The sequence below is a fragment of the Macrotis lagotis genome, chromosome X (genome assembly GCF_037893015.1).
Source record: "Macrotis lagotis isolate mMagLag1 chromosome X, bilby.v1.9.chrom.fasta, whole genome shotgun sequence".
Classification (NCBI taxonomy): domain Eukaryota; kingdom Metazoa; phylum Chordata; class Mammalia; order Peramelemorphia; family Peramelidae; genus Macrotis; species Macrotis lagotis.
The window spans coordinates 646,009,264-646,034,239 of NC_133666.1; the positions used below are offsets into that span (position 1 = coordinate 646,009,264).

General features: G+C 38.8%; 1 protein-coding gene across 2 annotated transcripts in view; it reads left to right on the top strand.

Annotated features, from left to right (window-relative positions):
• Nucleotides 1-24,976, top strand: part of GNG7 (G protein subunit gamma 7) — a 393,869-nt gene that overhangs the window by 64,887 nt on the left and 304,006 nt on the right. For both annotated transcript variants that reach the window (XM_074204607.1, XM_074204606.1), the window contains exon 2: nt 2,315-2,383. The gene's annotated coding sequence lies outside the window, so the exon portion shown is untranslated. The remainder of the gene's footprint in view (nt 1-2,314; nt 2,384-24,976) is intronic.

The following is a 24,976-nucleotide window of genomic DNA, read 5'->3' on the forward strand; positions in this document are numbered from 1 at the left end:
GAGACTCTCTGGTGTTGGGAAACTTGCTGTCAGCCTCTTGAGGCATTTTTCTTGGTGGACAGCTTTGTCTCCTACTAGAACTTATCTCCTTGAAAGTAGGAATGATTGGGGCGGCTAGGTGGCTCAGTGGATAGAGCACCAGCCTTGGAGTCAGGAGTACTTGGGTTCAAATCTGACCTCAGACACTTAATAATTACCTAGCTGTGTGGCCTTGGGCAAGCCACTTAACCCCATTTGCCTTGCAAAAAACCTAAAAAAAAGATAGAATGGAGCAACCTGGTCAGACAGAAAATCTAAGAAAAAAAAAGTAGGGATGTTTGAACTTTTCACACCCCTAAAACCTTACACATCTCCTTGCTCATAAATGCCCTGTTGAGTGATTCATCTAGAGGTAGAAGTTTTCTGCTTCCATCTCCCAGGTCAGATGCCTCTCCTGAGGGCCCCTTGAATATTCCTAGCTACCTACTGGATATCTCCATTTGTATGTCCCAAGGCACAAGGAATCATGATGGAAAAAGCATTGGCCTTGGTGAGGCAGCATGGCAGAGGGAGAACACCAGCCTTGGGTGACACCCAAGATAAATTAATAGACCAAGAAATATCAGATCTATGGAAAGCGGACAAATTTATGACCAGACACAAATTAGAGTACATTATGAACTTCAAAATGAATGATTTTGACTATTAAATTAAAAAGATTTTGCACCAATAAAATCAGTGCTGCAAAATTAGAAGGAAAGCAGAAAGCTAGGAAACAATCTTTACAACTAGGAGACCTGATAAAGATCTCATTTCTGAAATATATAGAGAATTGCATCAAATATATAAGGTTACACATCATTCCCCAAGTGATAAGTGGTCAAAGGATAGGAATAGACAGTTTTCAAATGAAGAAATTAAAATGCGCTCTCTCTCTCTCTCTCTCTCTCTCTCTCTCTCTCTCTGTGTATATATATATATATATATATATATATATATATGTATATGTATATAAAATCACATGAAAAAATGCTCCAAATCATTATTGATTAGAGAAATGCAAATTAACATATGACATATCACCTCACAACTCCCAGATTGACCAGATTGACTAAGATGAGAAAAAGGGAAAATGATCAATGTTGGAGGGTTGTGGGAGAATTGGGACATTGAAGCAATACTGGTGGAGTTATAAATGATCCAACCATTCTGGAGAGCAATATGGAACTATACCCAAAGAGCAATAAAAATGTTCAATCCCTTTGACTGACTCAGAAATTCCAATTCTGGGCCTATATCCAAAAGAAATCATTAAAAAATGAGGAAAGTCCCACATGTTCCAAAATATTCATAGCAACCCTTTTTGTAGTGGCAAAGAATTGGAAATTGAGGTGATGTCCATCAATTGGGGAATGTTTAAACAAGTTATGGTACATGAATACTATGGAATATTATTGTTTCTATAAGAAACCATATAAATAGTTGAACTCTAGAGAAGCATGGAATGACTTACAGGATTTGATGATGAGTGAAGGGAGCAGAACCGAGAGAACAATGTATACATTAACAACAACATTATGAGATGATCAACCTTGATGAAGCAGCTCCTCTCAGCAGTTCAGGGAGCTAGGACAACTATATTGGACTGGCTATAGACAATGTTATCCCTGTCCACAGGAAGAAAGACAAAACAAAACAAAAAAACCCAAAAACATAAAAACACACCTTCAGAGTCTGATGAACCCTTTATAGAAATTATCTTTTATGTATCTCTTTCCCTTAATCTTAATTCCTCATACCAAAAATGACTAATCTATAAACATGTTTATCACTGAGGTGAGGGGGTGGGAAGAGAGGGTGGAAGGAAATTTTGTAACTTAAAAGTATACATAAGCATATGGATGAATGTTAAAAAAATAAAATAAATGAACTCTTGGGGAAAAAATGAAGGACAAGCAATAATATCCAAAACAAAAGTTTTCATCCATTAGAGTTCCAGGATATTTATTTTCTCTTTCTCAATAGCAGTAACTTTGTTGTGGGGCACATTATTTTGTTATTGTTGTTTTATTTGCCTAATTAAAAGGTTTACTTTTGTAAATGGAAAAAAATCATCCCATTCAATATTCTTAATAAATTTGAAACAAGCCACATTAACACTTTGAAGCTTATGGGTATCTTTAAAATTTTTCTTTTCCTCTTTGATTAGAAAATAGTACATGGATTTTAACATACTAGACTTCTAGTATATGTGTATGAATGTGGAATTTATGGGTAATGGTCCTACTTAATATGTATAGCAAAAACCTTAGCTACAAATTCTTTTCTCTTTTAGGAAGATCCAGTTTTCTTTGGTCAAGTACCTTCTACCTTGGTGCTGAGAATCCTTAAAGATAGTGAATCGGTGAGTATCTTGATTTTTTTCCCCCTCTCTTATATATAAAAGTCAATTTGCAATCCTCACTTTAGGTAGTAAATAGGAAGTTCTTCCTTTATAGAATGAGAATGCTCCAGTGGTAACTATATGAAATCCCAGAAGCTCTTGAGGGGGGCCTTTAGCACATTGGATGGATCTTCTTGGGAAGAATGAAATAAGAAATGGAAAAGAATCTTTTAGACCAGGAGAGGAGGCAGAGATGGTTTGTGATCTGCAGTGATGGAGGGAGGCCTTACATGGATGTTTTCACAGAGACATTCATTTAGGGGGTTTTATTGTGTTCGAATCTGATCATTCTTTGCTATAAAATTTGCAGTGGCTCCCTATTGCCTCCTAAGTATTGTTAGAACTTCTTGGCCTGGTGCTTAAGAGTCTTCATTATACACTGGCACTGCCTTAAACTTATTTCTGTTATCATCAAAACATACTATTCTTTTTCCTTCAACATCCCAGCCTTTCTTATCTTTGGGCTTTTGTTTACAAGTTGTTCCCTTGTTCGTTGGATGATTTCCCTTCCTCATTCTGAATTTGAGTTCTTATATAGCTGTTGAAGCTGTTGAAATTCAAAGTCCTCTTTGGAAGCTTTCCCTAACTCCCCTTTCCCTTGCCATGTCAGAACAACCTTTCTGCTCATGAGACCCCACAAAACACCTTGTTTTGCATCTCTGACATGCTTACTGCCTCTATCCATGTAGTTTAATTGCCTCTGTATCTATCATAGAGAGGCAGTGTTGGATAATAACTAGAGCTTCAGACTTGGGGTCAGAAAGACCTCTGATACACAGTGGCTGTTCTGGACAAGCCAAGAAAACTTTCAGTTCCTTGGCAAGTCTGTATCTGATGAGGTTCCCAGCATGAGATTATTTGTATCATTTGAGGGATTTTCCCCAACTAGAGGTCCTATGCTAGTGAAATAATGGACCTGGATGAAAAAAAAAATACATCCTTAGGTTGACTCCCTATTCCATTTGTGAGATTCAGGAGCACAAATATCTGGGCCTTTTCTAAACCCAATCTGTGGCCAGCCCCAGGGTTCTGTCTATGCGAGGAACTTAATAAATACTTGGTGAGTTGAGTTAAATTGTGTTTTTTTTCCCTATCCTATTTTTTTTCAATTACCTCAAAGATAGTTTTCAACTTTTATCCTTTTGCAAGCTTTTAAATTCCACATTTTTTGACCATCCTCCCTTCCCACCAATGGCAGCAAACAATCTGAAATAAGTTATATATGTACAGTCATGTTTAGCATGAGCTAAATCATTTTGCAGCTTTGTCCACCTGTTGTCTCTATTCCCTCCTTTCTTTTTTAAATTTATTTTTATTAAAGATATTATTTGAGTTTTACAATTTTCCCCCCAATTTTGCTTCCCTTCCCCCCCCCCCCCCAGAAAGCACTGTCAGTCTTTACTTTGTTTCCATGTTGTACCTTGATCCAAATTGGGTGTGATGAGAGAGAAATCAAATCCTTAAAGAAGAGAAGTCTAAGAGGTAACAAGATCAGACAATAAGATATCTGTTTTTTTCTAAATTAAAGGGAATAGTCCTTGCACTTTGTCCAAACTCCACAGCTCCTTATCTGGATACAGATGGTACTCTCCTTTGCAGACAGCCCAAAATTGTTCCCGATTGTTGCACTGATGGAATGAGCAAGTCCTTCAAGGTTGAACATCACTCCCATGTTGCTGTTAGGGTGTACAGTGTTTTTCTGGTTCTGCTCATCTCACTCAGCATCAGTTCATGCAAATCCCTCCAGGCTTCCCTGAGATCCCATCCCGCCTGGTTTCTAATAGAACAATAGTGTTCCATGACATACAAAGACCACAGTTTGCTAAGCCATTCCCCAATTGAAAGACATTTACTTGATTTCCAATTCTTTGCCACCACAAACAGGGCTGCTATAAATATTTTTGTACAAGTAATGTTTTTACCCTTTTTCATCTTCTCTTCAGGGTATAGACCCAGTAGTGGTATTGCTGGGTGAAAGGGTATGCACATTTTTGTTGCCCTTTGGGCATAGTTCCAAATAGCTCTCCAGAAGGGTTGGATGAGTTCACAGCTCCACCAACAGTGTAATAGTGTCCCAGATTTCCCACAACCCTTCCAACAATGATCATTATCCTTCCTGGTCATATTGGCCAATCTGAGAGGTGTGAGGTGGTACCTCAGAGAAGCTTTAATTTGCATTTCTCTAATAATTAATGATTTAGAGCATTTTTTCATATGGCTATGGATTGCTTTGATCTCCTCATCTATAAATTGCCTTTGCATATCCTTTGACCATTTGTCAATTGGGGAAATGGCTTTTTGTTTTAAAAATATGACTCAGTTCTCTGTATATTTTAGAAATGAGTCCTTTGTCAGAATCATTAGTTGTAAAGATTGTTTCCAAATTTACTACATTTCTTTTGATCTTGGTTACATTGGTTTTATCTGTGCAAAAGCTTTTTAATTTAATGTAATCAAAATCATCTAATTGGTTTTTGGTGATGTTCTCCAACTCTTCCTTAGTCATAAACTGCTCCCCTTTCCATAGATTTGACAGGTAGACTAGTCCTTGATCTTCTAATTTGCTTATAGTATTGTTTTTTTTATGTCTATGTCCTGTAACCATTTGGATCTTATCTTGGTAAAGGGTGTGAGGTGTTGGTTTAATCTAAGTTTCTTCCATACTAACTTCCAATTATCCTAGCAATTTTTATTAAAGAGGGAGATTTTATCCCAATGGCCAGACTACTCCCCCCTTTCTTACCCATCTCAGCCCTAGGGAGACCTACCTTTGTGGTAGGTCCTTCATAAATTCTTGTTGATTGATTGATTGAAAGATCTGTTTCTCTGGGGCAGCTAGGTGGCATAGTGGATAGAGCATTGTCTCTGGAGTCAGGAGGACCTGAGTTCAAATTTGACCTCAGACACTTAATAATTATCTAGCTGTATGACCTTGGGCAAACCACTTAACCTCACTGCCTTGTAAAAAACTAAAAATAAAAAAAATATGTTTCTCTTCGAGTCTTTTGATTATGTTTAGGAAAGAATTAATGAAAATTGAGTGAAGGAAAAGTATTTATGCCATTTATTATAACACAAGGACTGGGTGAGGAGGAAGGGGGATGGGCATGGAGGCAGGAAACTGGAAAGTTCATGGACGAAGGGGGCAAAGAATAGGAGGAAAGCCTCTCCTGAACAACTGCTGATTTCCCTCCATCCACAAGAGTTAATGAAGAGTTACCTTGTAGGTAACTCCTTTAATGATTAATGACAATAATGCAGCTAGCACATACAGAGCTCTTTAGTATCTGCAAAACCTTTCACAACTATTTCCTTATTTTATTCTCACAATAGTTCTGTGAGGTAGGTGCGGTTATTCTGCCTACTTTGTGACTGAGAAAAGGTGAGTGAAGCAGGTGAAGTGACTTGCTCAGGGTCCTCAGGCTAGTGTCTGAAGCTGAACTTCAGGGTCCAGAAGGGCTTGGTGTGCTCTGACACCATCTAGCGGCCTCTTTGTGTATAATTGTGCGTATTCACCTATTCATGCTGGCAACATACAGACACATGTAGACAAATGCACATTTGTACATATACATATGTATGTGTGTGTCTGTGCTTGTTTCCCCCATTTGAATGTAAGCCTTTTGTAAGTAGGGATTTGGTTTTATTCATTGTCCCTCTAGCCCCAGGGCTTGGCACAATGTCTGCCACTGAGGAAGTCCTTGCCAAATTCTGACTGACTGGTTGGTTGGATGAAGGAGTAACAGTCACAGATTCATTTGACCACTTCATCTATGGACCGCTTGCTCCCCAAGCTTGATTACTACAACCAGATGGTTTGTAAAATGAAGGAAGTAGAGAGAACATTACTTGGTCCTAGTAACTGCCTTCCTTGGTGGTGAACAGCCATTTAGGCAAACAGCCACTAGAAGGCAGAAAAATCTTTTTTCTCCTTTTCTCCATTAAAAAAGTAACAGCCTGCTGACTCTACCCCATCCAGGATTGCCTACCTGCTGGTTTATATTCATCAACTTCTCCGCATAATTGATTTTATGGATAATATTCTGAACATCAGTGATAGGTATAGCTGGAGATGTCTCTATGTCTTTTCTTTGCTTCAAAATATTTAGTGATTCCCTATTGCCTCCTGAGTAGAGTTCAGATTGTTCTGCTGATTAGTGAAGTTGCATTCTGGTGCTGTTCTCTCCTGATAGTACCTCATGTTCCTTCCCTTCTTGTACACAGAGTACACCCAAACTGAATATTTCTCTGTTCCCCAAACATTTCCTGTGTCTTTGAACCTTTGTTCATACCCCAGCTTCCCTCTTTTCCTTTTTGCCTGTTGAATCCTATTCTTTAAAACCAAACCCAACTGCTGCCTCCTCCCTTTAAGTTTTTCCTAACCTATCATGTTTTTTTTCCCTTGGGCCTCACATAGCACTTTGCTATATACCTAGACCTTCCTAAGGCACTTACGCATTATTATGTATTATAATTATCTATGTCTTATGTCTTCCTTTAGTAATAATACATCATTTATCACAAAAAGATGTTTAATAAATGTTTTTGCCTTTTTTAGGTCTCAATCCCAAAGAGTTTTTTTTATTAACACTTTGTTTTCCAATTGTATACAATAGTAGTATCTGCCTATCATTTTTTTGTAAGATTTTGAATTTTACAATTTTTCCTCTACCCTCCCTTCCCCCCCCCACAGAAGGCAGTCTGATAGTCTCTATATTGTTTCCATACTATACATTGATCAAAATTGAATGTGTTATAAGAGGAAACATAAAGAATAAAAACATATAAGAGTAAACATAACCCCCCCCCCCAAGAAGATGAGAAACCTCAAGAATAGAGAGAGAAAAAATGTACTTCAATGTGTGTTCAGATTCCAATGACTCTGTCTCTGGGGTGAGTTGCTTTCTTTATCATAAGTCCACCAGAGAAGTTGCTTCAATATTTTTCCCACAGTTGCTATTACTAGCTGTACCTCCACTCTATTCCTCCCCACTCTCATTTATTCTATTCTTACTCTCTCCTTTCATCCTGGCCCTGTCCAAAAGTGTGTTGTATCTGAGTACCCTCTCCCTCGATCTTCCTCTCTTCTATCACTTATTCCCCCCTTCCCTCCCCCCATTCCCCCTTATCCCATCCCTTTCTTCTCATTTTTCTTTAGGGTAAGATAGATTTCCTCACCCTATTAAGTATGTATGTTATTTCCTCTCTGAGCAATTTGTGATGAGAATGAAGGCTCACTCATTCCCCCTTGCTTTCCCCCTTTCCACTCCATTGAAAAAAAGCCTTTTCTTGACTCTTATTTGAAATTTCTTAGCTTCTCCTTCATCTCCTTTCCATTCCTCCCAGTACTTTCCTTTATCACCCATTGACTCCATCCCTTTACCACATCATACCATTATATTCTGTTCCTGTTCCCTGTCTATATATGCTCCTTCTAATAGCTCTTATGAGAAAGTTCATATGAGTTGTCAATATCTTCTTCCCATACAGGAATACAAACAGTTCAATATCATTAAGTTCCTCATAGTTAGGCCTTATCTTCCACCCCCTCTGTGGTTCACCAGAGTCCTGTACTTGGAGATCAAACTTTCTGTTCAGTTCTGGTTGTTTCAGTAGGAAAGTTTGAAAGTCCCCTGTTTCATTGAAAGTCCATCTTTTCCCCTGAAAGAGGATGTTCAGTTTTTCTGGGTAGTTGATTCTCGGTTGCAAACCAAGATCTTTTGCCTTCTGGAATGTCATATTCCAATCCCTGAGCCCTTAATGTAAATGCTGCCAGATCCTGTGTAATCCTGACTATGGAGCCTCAGTAGTTGAATTGTTTGTTTCTGGCAGCTTTTAGAATTTTCTCTTTGATTTGGGAGTTTTGGAATTTGGCTATTATAATCCTGGAAGTTTTTCTTTTGAGATTTCTTTCAGGAGGTGACTGGTGAATTCTCTCAATTTCTATTTTACCCTAAGCTTCTAGGATCTCAGGGCAATTTTACCGTATTATTTCTTGGAAAATGAAGTCTAGGCTCTTCTCCTGATCATGGCTTTCAGATAGCCCAATAATTTTTAAATTATTTCTTTTGGATCTGTTTTCAAGGTCAGTTGTTTTTCCAATGAGATATTTCACATTTTCTTCTAATTTTTGACTTTTTTTGGGAAGAGTTTTATTTCTTCCTGATTTCTTGCAAAGTCATCAGCTTCCTTTAGTTCCATTCTGTATTTGTAGGAGTTATTTTCTTCAGAGAGCTTTTTTATCTCCTTTTCCAGCTGGCCAATTCTGCTTTTTAAGGCATTCCTCTCCTCATTTACCTTTTTGTTTTACTTTTTCCATTAGACCTAAACTGGTTTTAACATATTATTTTCTTTGGTATTTTTTTGTATTTCTTTCACCAAGCTGCTGATTGGATTTCATGATTTTTCTACATTGCTCTCATTTCTCCTCCCAGTTTTTCCTCCATTTCCCTTAATTGCTTTTCAAAGTCTTTTTTGAGCTCATCCATAGTCTGAGCCTATTTTCTATTTCTCTTGGAGGTTTTGGATATAGAAGCTTTAATTTTGTCATCTGAGTATGTGTTTTGATCTTCTATGGGACTAAAGTAAATCTCTGTGGTCAGATTCTTCTTTTTCTGTTGTTTACTCATTTCCTCAGCCCAAGACTAATTTACAGCACTTTCAAGGCTTCGGGGATATTTTTTGGGGAGGACACCCCACTGGGACCTTTATTCCTCCAAGGTCTTATGCTCTCTAGCCTGTGCTTTGTTATGTAGATAACTACTCTGCCCCCACCACTTCCCTCTGCTCTGGAGCTATAAGGAGGGATCCAGCTTAGCTACTTAGTATGGAAGCCCGAACTGCAACCTGGATCTGAGTGTAGGCAAACAGCAGAGTCCTACCCTGAGGGAGAGCAGAGAAATTTCTGCAGTCTTCCCTGATCCCCTTACCTCTGGGGGTACAGGCTTGTTTCTCCAGATTCTGCGGCAGGTGCTCCTCACTCCACACTCATTCTGGTGTAGCAGAGTTCTCTCACCACCCCTTTAAGCTGTTGCCAGTGATCACTGTGCTGGGCTGTACTGTGCTGTGGCCACAGCTTTTTTCCAACCCCCAGTCCTGGTGAAACACACCTTTCCTGCGGAATTTCTAAGTTATATTGGACTGGGAAAATGTATCACTCAGTCTTTCTGTGGGTTCTGCCCCTCTAAATTTTGACTAGAGTTTTAATTTGTTGGCTTTTTGGAGTTTTGGGGGGAGAAATTCCCCAGGAAATGCTGCCTTCATGCCACCATCTTGGCTCTGCCCCGTTTTTGCCTTTTTTTTAAAAATGAACTGGGGCCTCTCTATTCCCAAAGCTGGAGCTTTTCTATAGGCCACTGTTTTTTGGTGGGTAAGTAAACTTAAGGGATAAGATTCTAGTTGTTTTTTTTTTTTTTGCAAGGCAAATGGGGTTAAGTGGCTTTCCCAAGGCCACACAGCTAGGTAATCATTAAGTGTCTGAGACCGGATTTGAACTCAGGTACTCTTGACTCCAGTGCCAGTGCTCTATCCACTGCATAACCTAGTTTTTCTAGTTTTTTAAAGTTGATGGGGAACTAAAAATTTCCTGAAGCTATACTCTCAAATTACAAATGAGAAAAATGGAGGGAAATGACTTGGCTAAGGATTCCTGGGTAATGAATAACAGAGCTGAAATTCAAACCCAGGTGTTCTAACTCCATATTCAATGTGCTTTCCTTTATATCATCAATTGATATCTTTTTTTTAAACTGTCAATCCTGCTACCCATGTAGAAAAGCAAAACCTAGAACTCATCATGGAACTGCTGATATTGTTAGTCTCAATGCCATTGAAAGGATCATAACAATTGGAATCATAATTCTAGGAAAGAAAGATTTTTTTTAATTGCACATATGATCACATAGGTAGGTGGTACAGTAGATGGAGTGCAGGGCCTGGATTCAGGAGGGCCCGAATTCAAATTCTGCCTCAGGCACTTATTAGTTATTTGACCTTGGGCAAGTAACTTCACCCTGCTTGCCTTGGTTCCTCATTTGTAAAATGGGCTAGAGAAGGAAATGGCAAACCACTTCAGTATCTTTGCCAAGAAAGCCCCAAATTGGGTCATGAAGAGTCTGAAACTACTGAATAGCAATGAATAATCATGCAATTTGAGAGTTGGAAGGAATATAGATTACCTTGTCCAACTCCTCTTCTAATGTGGGAATATCCCTCCCATTCTCTTCTAAAACCTTGCTGGTGATGGGAAGCTCTTTTTTTTTTTTTCCTGGGGAAGCCGATTCTATTATACAATTGTGGAGCAGTCCTAATTCTTATGAAACTTTTCCTTAGGTTGATCTAAATTTAAACCTTCTATAATTCCTGTACAATACCTCCCACTCCTTGCTCCTTGGACTTAGTGAACTTTCCTAGAAGCATATAGAAAAAAATTCTCTTCCCTCTTTCCCATGACAACTTTTTGGATATTTGAAGACATTGATTGTTTGTCACCCTTGCCATCTTTTCTTCTTTCACATAACTTTCAGATGACTCCTGGTTATTCTCCAGAAGTTATTCTGAAATGTAGTCTCCAGGAGTAGTGAATACAATCCTCCAAGTGGGGTCTAGAGAACCTGAGGCAATGAACAGTACATTCTTACAATCCCCTCTTGATCTGTGTGATAGATTTAAAATGAGAGAATATCAGAAATTGTGGAGACTTCCCAAATTTACATTGGTTTTAGATTTTTTTAATCATCCATGTCATTTTTCTCTCATTTTGAGCTTGTGATCTTTTGAAATATTCATACTTTTTTCACATGTAAACCAGATCTTCTTCATTAGTACTTGTTACAGTTGATTTTTAAAAACCTAATCGAGGGGTAACTAGATGGGGCACAGAATAGAGCACTGACCCTGAATTCAGAGGACCTAATTTCAAATCCAGCCTCAGGTACTTGATACTTACTAGCTATGTGACCTTGAGCAAGTCACTTAACCCTATTGCCTCACAAAAACAAAACAAAACAAAAAAAAAAAACCTAAGTGAAAAGCCATTATATTTGTCCCTAAGAAATTGCTTCTTGTTAGCTTCAGGCAGTTTTCCTGCCTGTAGAAATCTTTTTTTCTAGCATTAATTCATAGTCTCTCTCACTTGGGGGAGCCAAACTATCATGGCAGTAGCCCATTTATATAATGCTTAAATGGTATATTTAGTCCAATTTGAGAATCAGTATACTTGTGAAGTATTTGGGGTTCAGTTATTCTCCTAGTTCAGAGCTACTGAACTATACTGTCCTCTAGCCCATATTTGTCCATCTCAGCTACAAGTCTAACACTTCTTTAAAAAAAAAACAGACAAAACAAATCCTTTTTGTTTTACTTAGAATACTCATCACCAGTTGCAGCAGCTTTTGGCACTCTTTAGAGCCCCTGACACATATTGTAAAGGACTGTGCTACTCTTTTTGGATTTATCCTTAGTCACTTGCTTCTAAATTTGATACCTGTCTTTTTAAAATCCTAAATTGTTCATGAATTTTCTCTGTATCATGTAGGGTTTCTTTAAGCAGCTTCTCTTTCCCTTTATTGGAATCATTCATCTGGGGTCTTTAGACTTTCATTTTTTTTTTTTAGGTTTTTTTGCAAGGCAATGGGGTTAAGTAGCTTGCCCAAGGCCACACAGCTAGGTAATTATTAAATGTCTGAGGCCAGATTTGATCTCAGGTACTCCTGACTCCAGAGCTGGTGCTCTATTCACTGTGCCACCTAGCCACCCCAGACTTTCATTCTTAAGAGCTTCTGATCTCTTTTGTTGTGACTTGCCTTGCAAAATATTATACTATTGTATCCTCAACATTTTTTATCTGACTCTTTGAAGCAGATCCTTTCTTTCTCTTCTCTATATGAATACCTCTGTGATGGAGTGGTCACTTGTCACCAAGATTTCCATTATTTCTACTTTAGCAACAAATTCCTCCTTGGTAAGAAATGGTTCCTGAATTGCTGTTCTTCATCATATCCTCCCATCTTTTGACGTATGAAATGATCATTGAGTAAATCACAGATTTATCAGCTGCCCTGATTCTGTCAGAGAGAGAGAGAGAGAGAGAGAGAGAGAGAGAGAGAGAGAGAGAGAGAATGAGAACCTGCTAATTTGTGAATAGTTGAATTGTTCTCTCTCACTGCAATACCATGCTTCCCATAACAGTTTGTGGAGTATCCTTCTCAAATTCCTCTTTTTCCAGTATAAGTTTATTATTATGACAATATTGCTTGTGTTTCATAATTCATTGATCCTCACCACTAAGTTCTCCATGCTCTTTCTCCCATTGGGTTCCTGGATTTCCTCACATTAGTATGTGTGTGTGTGTGTCTTCCATATCACATATGTATGTACATATATACTTGTATGTGATTATACTATATATGTTTGTGTGTATATAGTAACAATGATCTTATACTTCCCGGTATTTCTTTCCCTTTATCTTGTCTTCTCTTAAAATATGCCCTTCTAGAGTCAAGTTGTTTTCATGAATCCCATTTTACCAAGTCTCAGAGGTATGTGCAATCATATTTGCTAACATTTTTCAGAACCTCTAATTGACTTGGTTTGTTACCCATACTTGGTGTGTTTGTATATTGATATCTGTGGCCATGGGTTTTATGGCAGACTTGCTTTTCAGATCTTGTAGTCCTTGTTTTTCATTTTTCTGTATTGTACGTGCTGTTCTGGAGATACATAGTTTGTCAGAGCCAAGTGGGCAGTTTTGCCTCTCCCTCTAAAGGCCTTTTGATTAGATTTACAAAATTCCAGGCAAACATGACTTTTTAAGTTGTTGTTAGATATTCTATATTTCTTGCCAAGAGACCATTATTTTTTATTTTTGAAATGTTATTTTCCTAATTACATGCAAAAGTAGTTTTTCAACATTCATTCATTTGCAAATTTATGAGTTCCACATTTTTCTACCATTCTCCCTTTCCCTTCCCCATGGTGGCAAACAGTCCTAAAGTTGTACATGTACAATTGTTTTTAATATATTTTCATATTAGTCATGTTGAGAAAGAGGAATTATAACTAAGGGGGGAAAATGTAAGAAAGGAAAAGCACAAAAGAAACTTTAAAAAAGTGAACATAGTATAAAAGCCCATTATTTCTACAATTTTTATCAAAGCTAAATGAAGTTAAGTGAATTCCCTTGAATAATTCATATAGCTAAAATATGAAATCTGGAATTTGAAACCAAGTATTCTGACTCCCTGATCTTTATGGTACCTCCCTGGTCAGGTCTCCATCTTCTAGGAGGAATTGTTATCCTGGTGGCAGGGAAAGATTGGGAAAGAAGCTTGACTGTTTTTGAAAACTGTGTGACTTTGATCATAGTGGAGTAGGGGATGAAATAGTGGGAACTTGGTTGTCATGCAATAGGACCTCACCTGTTGCTGTTGCTTCTTGTCCTTCATTATCAAAGAAGATCTAAATGACATCACTTTGTTAGAGATGAGTTGCAGTTTGACTGTGACTGATCAGACCAATATGAGCTTGGAATGCTCTATCACAGGTTGGGCACAAATCATCCGTGTGAATACCTGGGGTGAGTACTCTAAACTCAGCTGAGTAAATTTGAGCCGCTTCCATTCTGCCTTGCTCATAGAGTAAAGCACCCTCTTTGATGAGGGCACATTATGCTGGGTGGTCTTGTACCAGAGTCTCACATGTTGCAAAATCAATTCCAGAGTTATTAAGAGAGTCCTTCAGGATATCCCTGTATTGTTTCTTCTGACACTGCTCTGAGTGCTTGCCCTATATGTGTTCTTCTTAAAATAGTCTTTTTGATGAGAGTATACCTGGCATTCTCACAACATGCCCAACCATTGTAGTTGTGCTCTCTATAGTAATGTTTGAATGCTTGGAAGTTTAGCTTGAGAAAGGACCTTCATATCTGGTATCTTCTGCCAGATGATCTTCAGAATCTTCCTAAGACAATTTAAATGGAAGTGATTCAATTTCCAGGCATGGTGCTGCTAGATTGTCCAGTATTCACAGGCATAAAGCAATGAGGTTAGCACTGTAGACCTTTGATGATCAATCTAATACCTCTCCTCTCCCATACTTTCTTTTGGGGCCTCCCATACACTGAACTAGCTTTGGCAATGCATGTGTCAACTTCATTTTCAATGAGTACCTCCCAGAAAATATACTGCCAACATAAGTGAACTTATCTACAGCATTCAAAACTTCACCATTTGCTTTAACTGATGGTTCCACAAATTTATGATGTAGTGCTGACTGAGGGAGCAAAAATGTTTTCTTGGTATTAATTGTAAGGCCAAAGTTGACACAAGCAGCAGAGAGTCAATCCATACTTTTCTGTATCTCAACTTCAGAGGCTGCAATCATCTGCAAACAGAAGATCACGTACCAACACTGCCTCCACTTTGGTCTTGACTTGTAGTCTTTTCAAGTTTTACCAGCAGTTTGGACCTTGGCGCTGTGTTCATTCTCAGTGTAGGTATTTGATAACATGAATGAAAATGTCATGCTAAAAAGTATGAGAGCAAGGACACAGTCTTGTTTCATTTCACTGGTGACAGAGAAATCTCAAGAGCACCATCCACTCTTCAGAGCCTGAGCAAGCATGCCATCATGATATTGATGTACAATACTGATGAACTTCTCCAGACAACCAAATTTTGACATAATTTTCCATCAGCCCTCATGAGGGTTGGATTCAAAGGCCTTGGTCAGATCTGCATACATTGTATACAGACCTCTGTTCTGCTCTTGGCATTATTCCTGGAGTTGTCAAGAACCAAACACCTTATTGACAGTTCTTCGACCCTTTCTGAAGCCACACTTGTTCTCAGGAAGGTGACCATCTTTGAAGTGAAGGATCAGCCTGTTGAAGAGGATTCTGGTAAGAATCCTAATAGCAGTGACTAAAAGAGAAACACCCCTGTGATTGTCACAGGATAATCTATTATTCCCTTTGCCTTTATAGAGATGGACAATGGAGGCATCCTTGAATTCCTGGGGGATAGTCTCTTCATGCCATATAACCAGGAAAATTTCAGTCAGCTTTTGGATAAGTAATGTACCCCCCACACTATTGATCTCAGCTGGAATAGAATCAACACTAGGTAGTTTTGCCAGGAGTCACTTGAAATGGCATTCAAAACCTCTTCTTCAGTTGGATCTTCAGCTAGGGTCATATTGATTTCAACTTGAGGTCAACAGTTAGTAATTTCTGCATTGATTGATGATTGTCTTTTAAGAACACTATGGAGGTATTCAACCTGTTGCTCTAGGATCTTATGCCTATCACTAATCAATGTGGCTTCATCAGCACTGAGTAGTTGAGATGCACCATATGTGTTTGGCCCATAAATAGTCTTCAGGGCATCATAAAAGCATTTTGTATTGTTACTAACCACATAAAACTGAATTTCATCTGCCTCCTTACTGAATTTCACTTGTGCTTTACTTTTTTTTTTAGGTTGTTTTTTAGGGTTTTTTGCAAGGCAGATGGGGTTAAGTGGCTTGCCCAAGGCCACACAGCTAGGTAATTAGTAAGTGTCTGAGGCCAGACTTGAACTCAGGTACTCCTGATTCCAGGGCCGGTACTCTATCCACTGCGCCACCTAGCTGCCCCAATTGTGCTTTACTTTTGATGGTATTAATTGCTGCCTTCTTATAAATGGCAGAGTTATGCTGTGAATAAACTCTGGAATTCTCATTTTTCATTTAGCATCTTCTGAATTTTCACATCATTTTCAGCAAAGCAGTTTTGATGTTTGTAAATGTTCTGACCAAAGATGAGCAAATGTGGTACTGTATACCAAATCTCTGAAAGCTACCCACTCCTTTTCAACTCCACTGTTGCCAGTTGTATATTGGTTCAAGTTTTTCTCCAAGTTAGCAACAAATTGTTCCGACTCAAGAGAAGCACTCTAATCTTTTGACATTAATTCTTCTAGTATTCATTTTGCTTTGGGGCTGCAACTTCTATTGAATGTGAATATTTAGTTTGGAGAGGATGAGTCTGAGATCAGTCCAGCACTCTGTATCACACATTGCCTTTGTCACTCTCACATCCTGTCTGTCTCTTCTCCTTATGATCACATAGTCCATTAGATGCCAATGTTTACTATGTGGATGTATGCAGGAAGTTTTATTGCTTTTAGATTAAACAAGACAATATTTGTGTTGAGAAAGTCATGAGATGCACAAGTTTTCAATAGTAAGTGACCATTGCTGTTGCTATTTCCAAATCCAGTCCTTCCAAGGACTCCCTACCATGTCTGGTAATCTGAGCCTAGCATTAAAGTCACCCAGAATTATAAGCTTGTCCTCTTTTGATAAATTGATGATAAAGGTCTCCAGGTCTTCATAAAATTTTTCTTTGACTTCATGGTGGGGACATAGGCACTGATGATGGTGGCATGGCATTTTCCTTCAAGTGGCAAACTCATTGTCATGAGACTATTGTTCACAGCTTTTGGTAGGCATTCAAGCTTGTTTACTAGATTAGTTTTGATTGCAAAACCTACCCCAGCTTCACATCACTCCCTTTCACTGCAGTCTCTCCAGAAAAATGTGTCTCCAGCTCCTTCTTCAGTAAACTGACTTTCATTTGCCAGCCTTGTTTCACTCAGGACTGCTATGTGGATATGATACCTGCTGAGTTCTCTTGCAACAAAAGCTGTTCTTCTTTCAGACTGGATGAGTGTGTGCTCATTCCATGTACTAATGGTGAGTGGAATCTTCTTTGAAGTTTTTGTACATTTTTTTGTGTGTGTTTCAATCACAGAGGGGGGATCCCTACCTGCCATGGTAATCAGATAAGTAGACAATTTTAGGGTACTTTTCTAGTCCCTTCTTCACACCTGAAGGTGAGCAGAGTGATCCTTAAAAGGGCTGCTCAGACATCAGGGGGCTGCTGAATCCCACTGCTACTTCCAGTGAGGAAACAATCTTGTGCCCTGGGCTACCTGTGTGCAAGGTTGTGATTGCAGCTCCACACCTGCTGCTTCATTACTTGCCTGTTGCCAAAGGACTTTGAGATAGGAATTATAGAATGATATATGTGTTGTCTTTTGGTTTGTGCATAAATTGGAGTTAAGTGAGGCAGAGTTCCACAAAGTTGTCAGCCTCACTTTCTCTTTGAAAACCGTCATTGTCTAGTGGCAAGATAGTCAAGACAACTGGTGATGACTCTAGATGCAGTGCATGATCGTGGTATCTTCAATGTCTAACCAAATTCCAAGCATTACACAGTGCCTGCTTCAGCTGCATTCATGGCCCTTCGAATGAATTGTTCTCAAACCGCCCATTCAATCAGTGTAAGGCTTCATGTTTGGGGTGGAATCCCCCCCCCCATTCGCCAATAAGTTTGAGACTCCGTAGTTACCCTTAACCTGATTTAGTCTGACTGTTGAAACTGTTTTATGGGGTGTGGCCGCTATGCATGCTACAGCTTCTTGGAGCCACAGGTGAGAATTAGGTGGCTCATCATTAGGTGGACATCAAAGGTGGAAAGTAGCCCTGAAAGGACTCATTAGCCCACAAGTCTTTCTTGAATCCCTACATTTGTTGCTTCTATATGTTGGTGTTATGGTTTTAGAGAAACTTGCTGATCACAGTTGGCATGAAAATCATTTGTAGAATGATGAAATATGCCAGCCAGGGCTTTGAGGGTCAGAAGTTGACTATGACATTTTTCCTTTAGGATTCTTTCACCTGCCTTAGTGTGGAGTTCCAAATTCATTGGCCCCTTTTTTCTTTGTCCCAAGAACAGTACTTTTATTTATTTTTTTAGAAAGATTTTATTTATTTTGAGTTTTACAATTTTTCCCCCATTCTTGCTTCCTTCCCCCCACCCCTCCACAGAAGGCATTCTGTTAGTTTTTACATTATTTCCATGGTATACATTGATCTCAGTTGAATGTGATGAGAGAGATATCATTAAGGAAGAAAAATAAAGTATAAGAGATAGTAAAATTACACAATAAGATAACAGCTTTCCCCCCCCCTAAATTGAAGGTAATAATCTTTGGTCTTTGTTCAAACTCCACAATTCTTTCTCTGGATACAGATGGTATTCTCCATTGCAGACAGCCAAAAATTGTCTCTGGTTGTTTCACTGATGAAACGAGCAAGTCCATCAGAGTTGATCATCACCCCCATGTTGCTGTTAGGGTGTACAAAGTTTCTCTGGTTCTATTCATCTCACTCAGCATCAGTTCATTCAAATCCTTCCAGTTTTCCCTGAATTCCCATCCCTTCTGGTTTCCAGTAGAACAGTAGTGTTCCATGACACTTACAACGTAGTTTGTTAAGCCATTCTCTAGTTGAAGGACATTTACTTAATTTCCAATTCTTTGCCACCACAAACAGGGCTGCTATGAATATTTTTGTACGAGTTTTTTTTGTACAATATTTTTTTTGTACAATATTTTTGTACAAGTTTTTACCCTTTTTTATAATCTCCTCAGGGTATAGACCCAGTTAGTGGTATTATGGGATCAAAGGGTTTGCACATTTTTGTTGCCCTTTGGGCATAATTCCAAATTTCTCTCCAGAAAGGTTGTATGAGTTCACAGTTCCACCAACAATGTACTAGTATCCCAGCAAGCACCGTGCTTTTAGATTATTTGTTTGATTATGTGATTTTAAAAAAGTGCCTGAAACTGAATACAGAGCACTCCAAGTAATGAGGACCCCTTTTTGCCTGTCTTCTGAATTTTGAATGGCATTCTCTACTGACTGATTCTCATTACTATTCACTGGTGTAAATAAAAGTGTTCTGGTCTTAATTGTTAGTAAAGACTTGGGTTTGGATGCCTGATACTAGAAGCAGGATTGCTTCCATTTCTCAGTCTCCATTTCCTCCTGTGTAATAGGACTTAACTCACAGTATGCTGAGCACTTTATAGGACTTATAAGGGTTCACCAATAATACCATCATCTACACAGTGTTGTCTCTAATATGTCCGTTGCTACTCACTAGGGTCTAGTTATTTAATCAGCTGTCAAAATTGATTTAAAATTTGGATTTCTACTATAAAGCATTTTATCAACAGAAGCATTGAATTTGGAGTCCAGGAACAGGGGTGTAATCCTAGGTCTGCTGTTTACCAGCTCTATCACTTTAGCCAACTGGATAAACTTCGTAAAATAGGAACAGTGCAGTTAATTTGATCTATTCCTATTTTGAGAAACTACTTTTAAAAAGAATTTGAGGGCGGCTAGGTGGCGATAAAGCACCGGCCTTGGAGTCAGGAGTACCTGGGTTCAAATCCGGTCTCAGACACTTAATAATTACCTAGCTGTGTGGCCTTGGGCAAGCCACTTAACCCCATTTGCCCTGCAAAAACCTAAAAAAAAAAAAAAAAAGAATTTGGGTTTTAGTCCTCAGTGCATGTCGGTATGCTTCTTACTTTAAACAAGTGTACCACCAGGGGGCAGACCGACCTTATGGGAACCTCATTTGGGACTGGCTGGAACACTGGAGCTGGATCCAGTTGTCCTGGCCTAGCCTTCAAGGACAGGTTTTGGGGGGTGCATTTCTTTCTTTTGAGGTCAGGCTTGCAGTAGTCCTCTGGCTCAATGGCTAGGGCAGGGAGATTGAGTCTGTGCTGGGTTTTTGTGAACCTTCGTATTCATGTGGGACCCCTCTTTTGGGCAGTTCCAGTCAGTAGGAAATGTTTTCCTAGTGAAGACCGGTTGGAACTTCTTTCTACAAGAAATTATTGAGAGACTTCTGTCTGTAATTCTATTTCTGCCCTTCAAGACTAAGTGAAAAAAAAATCTAATCTTTACACATGATAGTTTTTCAGCTTCTTGAAGATAAACTTATCATAGCTCTCTTGAAGATTTATTTTCCCCAAGATAAGCATTTCTAGTTCCTTCAATAGTCTTTATGTCACATGGTTTTGAGTCCCCTTCCTAATCTTGTCATTTTATTTTGTATTTTTTAAAATTTCTTTTTATGAGGCAATGGGATTAAGTGACATGCCCAAAGTCACACAGCTAGGTAATAAGTATCTGAACCCGGATTTGAATTCAGATCCTCCTGACTCCAAGGTCAGTGCCCTATCTACTGCACCACCCGGCTACCCCTCTTTGTCACTTTATTTTGAATAAGCTCTAGCTTATTTAGTGTCCCTCCTAAAATATGTTCAGAACTAAATATAATGCTATAGAAATGATCCAACTAGGATTAAAGACAGCAGGATCATTCCAAATGATCATTTCTACCAACTTCTCTCTTCCCTCTTCCTTACTATCTTAAGTTAATTCCTTCATCTCTTCTTGCTTTGACTCTTAGACTCCTAGAACAGCCTCTCAGTTGGGCTCCTTGCTTAGAGTTTCTCCCCTTTACAAATTTTCCTTCACATGCCTCCCAAAGTAATATTTCTAAGGTATCAGTTTGACTTTCCTTCTCTGCTAGAAGCTTCCTCTGACTCTCTATTGGCTCTCAGGCAAACTTCTTTTTATGGCATTTAAAACTTTGTATTATCTGACTCTAATTACCTCTTCAACACCCCCCCCCACACACACACACCTTCACATAGTCTATATTCGGACCAAACTGGCTTATTCGATGTACCTCACCAATATCATTCCAGTTTTTCTCTCCATTGTGTTTGCAGACTGCCCTGTCATCTAGTGCAAATTGCTCAAAATCCTCATCTTTTAGGGTCCCGAGCCTTAGAGAACATTCAGTTCCAGTACCACGTTCTACATTGAAGCCCTTCTCAGTGTCTCTCCCCTGCTAAATTCTAAGAGTTCTTCCCATCTTGTATTTACTTTGCATATAGTCTATATTCATTGATATGTCTACATGTCCCCCCAGTGGGTGCAAAATCCTTGGTCTTTGTCTTTATATTAAGTCTGACAGGGGACAGCTAGGTGGCCTAGTGGATAAATCACTGGCCCTGGTGTCAGGAGTACCTGGGTTCAAATCCGGTCTCAGACACTTAATAATTACCTAGCTGTGTAGCCTTGGGCAAGCCACTTAACCCCATTTGCCTTGCAAAAAAAAAAAACCTAAAAAAAAAAGTCTGACAGGTAATAGGTGCCTTACCAATGCTTATTGAATAATCCTGTATCCTTTGTTTTTGTTCATGAGGCTCAAGATTGCTTTGATTTTTTTTTGGCTGCCTCTTCACTCTGTTGATTCAGTTATTTCCTTATTCAGAGCCTGTTTTCTTTGACAAAGTGAGTTGGTTGTGCTAGATGTCACAGGAGTTAGGAGAGCATTTTGAGTGAGGTTGAAGTCAGAGATTTGATCCTTGCACTTGCCTTGCTGTAGTTTTACAGAGGTTAAAAGTTCGACCCTAGACTGGTCTAGAAATTCATCTTAGGGTGGCAAGGGGGACTAGAGGAGAGTATGGCTAACTGTTTTTTCCTTTCTTTTTCTAATTTTTTCAAAGGAATATTTAAGGGAAGGGATTGCAAAGTACAAAAACATTCCAATCCCAGAGCACTCTCTCCTCTATCACTGTGGCCTCTGGGGAGAATGAGCTCAAACTTAAAGTAATTAGTACCAAGTGTTCCTTCTACCAGGATCACTCTTGGATGTAGCATAAGTTGTTGAACAAGTTGCTCCCCTACTTTTAGGGAACTTTGGCTACTGAGCTGATTAATTGCTGAACTGGATCAAGCAGGATTGGCTATTTACCTGAGTCAGCTTCTGCAATGACTGGCAAAATCTGCTACCAATTTAGATGACAGAACTTCTGATAACTCTTCTACCTTTTAGAGAAGGTCTGCTGAGTCTTTAGTATTCATTCACTTAAGAGCAGGAAAAGTAAATAAGAACAGAACTGTTCATATATTGACAGATACATCATCATAATTGTAATAATAGCATTTATATCACATTCTAGAGTTTGTTTGCAAAACACTTTGCAAATATTTCATTTGATTTTCTCTACAACCCTGGAAAGTAGGTGCTATTAACATTCTCATTTTACAAATGAAAGAAGCTGAGGCACATTGAAGTTAAATGATTTGCTTAGGGTCACACAGCTAACATCTGAAGTTGGATTTGAATCCAGATTTAGCATCCCATCCACTGCATCACTTAACTGCCAGCTCGCACAAGCACATAATATAACAGTTTTGCCTAGTTCATTGTCTGAGAAGGTTGCTGGCTTACCCCAAGAATTTCCACTCCTAAAAAAAAAATTCAAAGTATATATCCCAGTAGTTGTATATTTAGATCATGACTTTTCTAGTCTAAGTATATACCATAGCCATTTGTCTCTCTTTAGTGTTGACTCTTTTGTACTAATAAATTGCTATTCTCTGAAAGGTTTTCTCTCTGTGGTCTCTAATGATTTGATAGCTAGTATAGCTTTCATCTTAGGTATAGATGTTTCATTTCTGGGAAATTTCAGTTTTCATGGTTATAGATTTTGTATATGGTTTCTTTATTATGTTTGTGTTTAAATCTAGATGTATCCAAATGATGCCAAAGCAACTTATTGTAATGGTCAAGTTTAGTGAACTTACTCAGCAAGTCATTGTGCATAGATAAATGCCCAGAAAACATCTGATGAGCCTTCCAGTTAGTTCAGGTTAATGCTAGACTAGTTGCCCTGTTGAGTAATGTGATATTTTTCAAATGGGGGATATATACTTCCCCCCAGCTCAGAAGGTCATGGGACTTGAAGCTGGAATGAATCTTTAGGGTCATCTCACATTACCCTTCATTTTGTTGATGAGAAAACTCTTGAGTTAAGGAGATAATTGAATTGTCCAAAGTTGCATAGCAGCATTAGAGGGCTTTTGATTTGTAGTTTCAGTCATTCAGGTCTCCAGATGGAGAATTAAATATAGAAAAGTTGATACGGCAAGGAGATGAGGAATAAAGCTTGAATTTCTTTTACTTAGCTTCTATATAAGCTGGGCTTGTTTTCTTTGCTGATTTCACCCGCCCTGAAGTGGACCACCTGGTAGGAATGTCATTGCTTATATGAGATCCTCTGGTGCCAGAAAAGGGGTGACTTCCATTCCTTTTTGTTTTCAAAGTCATTACATTTATGGGGGCAGCTAGGTGGTGCAGTGTATAGAGCACTGGCCCTGGAGTCAGGAGTACCTGAGTTCAAATCCAGCCTCAGACACTTAATAATTACCTAGCTGTGTGGCCTTGGGCAAGCCACTTAACCCCATTGCCTTGCAAAAACCTAAAAACAAAAACAAAGTCAATACATTTTTTCCTCCTACTCTGGAATCTAAAACTGGAAGAGAATTTAGAGACTTTCTAGTTTAATCCCTTTGTTTTACATATAATGAAACTGGGAACCAGAGAGAAGTGATTTGCCTAAGGTCACTATTGGTCCCTCCTCTAAATGAATGACCTTTATACACTTTTCCTTGGGAGGCTTTGTTTTCCTTGGCCAGAATAAAGATCACCTTCCCAAGCTGTTACAGGCATAGAGGTGCCTTGTCTTTATCAGAAGGCTTTCAGTGCTTGACTAATGCAAACATTTCTCTTGCTTCCTTGCCACCTGCCTATATTACAAAATAGCTCAATGGGGCCTCCTATCATTAAAGTGAGTTTGTTGATTGCTCCTGGTCATCTTGGAGAGTTTGGTACATTTGTTTTAAAAAATACCAAGTTGGTGTCATTTATCTTGATACATTTATCTTGCTTATTGCATTGCCATTCTGGGGCAAACTGCAAATAGAACATGCAAATCTGAATGTTTTTCTTTCTTTTTCCATGTTACTTCCTAGCATTAAATTGGTTCTGCATGTGTTGAAATTCTCATTTTTATCAGTTCTTTCCATGGACACTCTGTTCCTCTGACAGAACTGCCACGTTATACAGTTACAGACGTTAAAATGTTCTGCCTCCCTCAAGGGCCTCTTGTCATTTACTAAAGGAATACTTGTTGCCCTAAATTCTGGGCCTCTCTTTATAGAATTGAAATCCAAGCTTTGGAAATCTGTTCCTCCTTGCATCATGGTGCTCTATGGTTCTTTTTGCATCCCTCCCCCATCCTACCAGCTTTGTGAGCTCCTTAGTATTGTCTAAGGCATTACTTTGATGAAAAAGTAGACTTGAGGCAAAAGATCCACTTGTGTTGCTATGGGCAATCACTCTCCTCTAAGTTTGTTTCTTTTCCTATATAATAGATATAACTATATTTTTACTCACTCATAGTATAATATTTGAATTGATATCAACCAAAAAAATCAATTAGGCTTCTTTTTTTGGAAAGAAAGAAGCTGTGTCCCAGAAAGACCCAGTCATTTAGGGTAGCTTGGATCATAGTAGCATCATCAGAACTTGACCCTGGGGCTCTTGACACTAAACCAGGCTTCTCTTCCCAAGGATGCATAGAGGAGTGGGCTTGGGAAGCATTAAAACCCCACAGAAGATGAGCAGTCCATGTTATTATTAACTCCTCCTTCTTTCTCATCCTTTTTGTATCATCCCTAAAAGGACTGCTGGTGTGTAGGATTGAACAATTTTGATTTGATGTTGCCTTTTTTTGTCAGGCCAAGAAATATAGCAAAGAGAATCTAATTTTTGCCCTTCACTTGAATTGCTGTTGT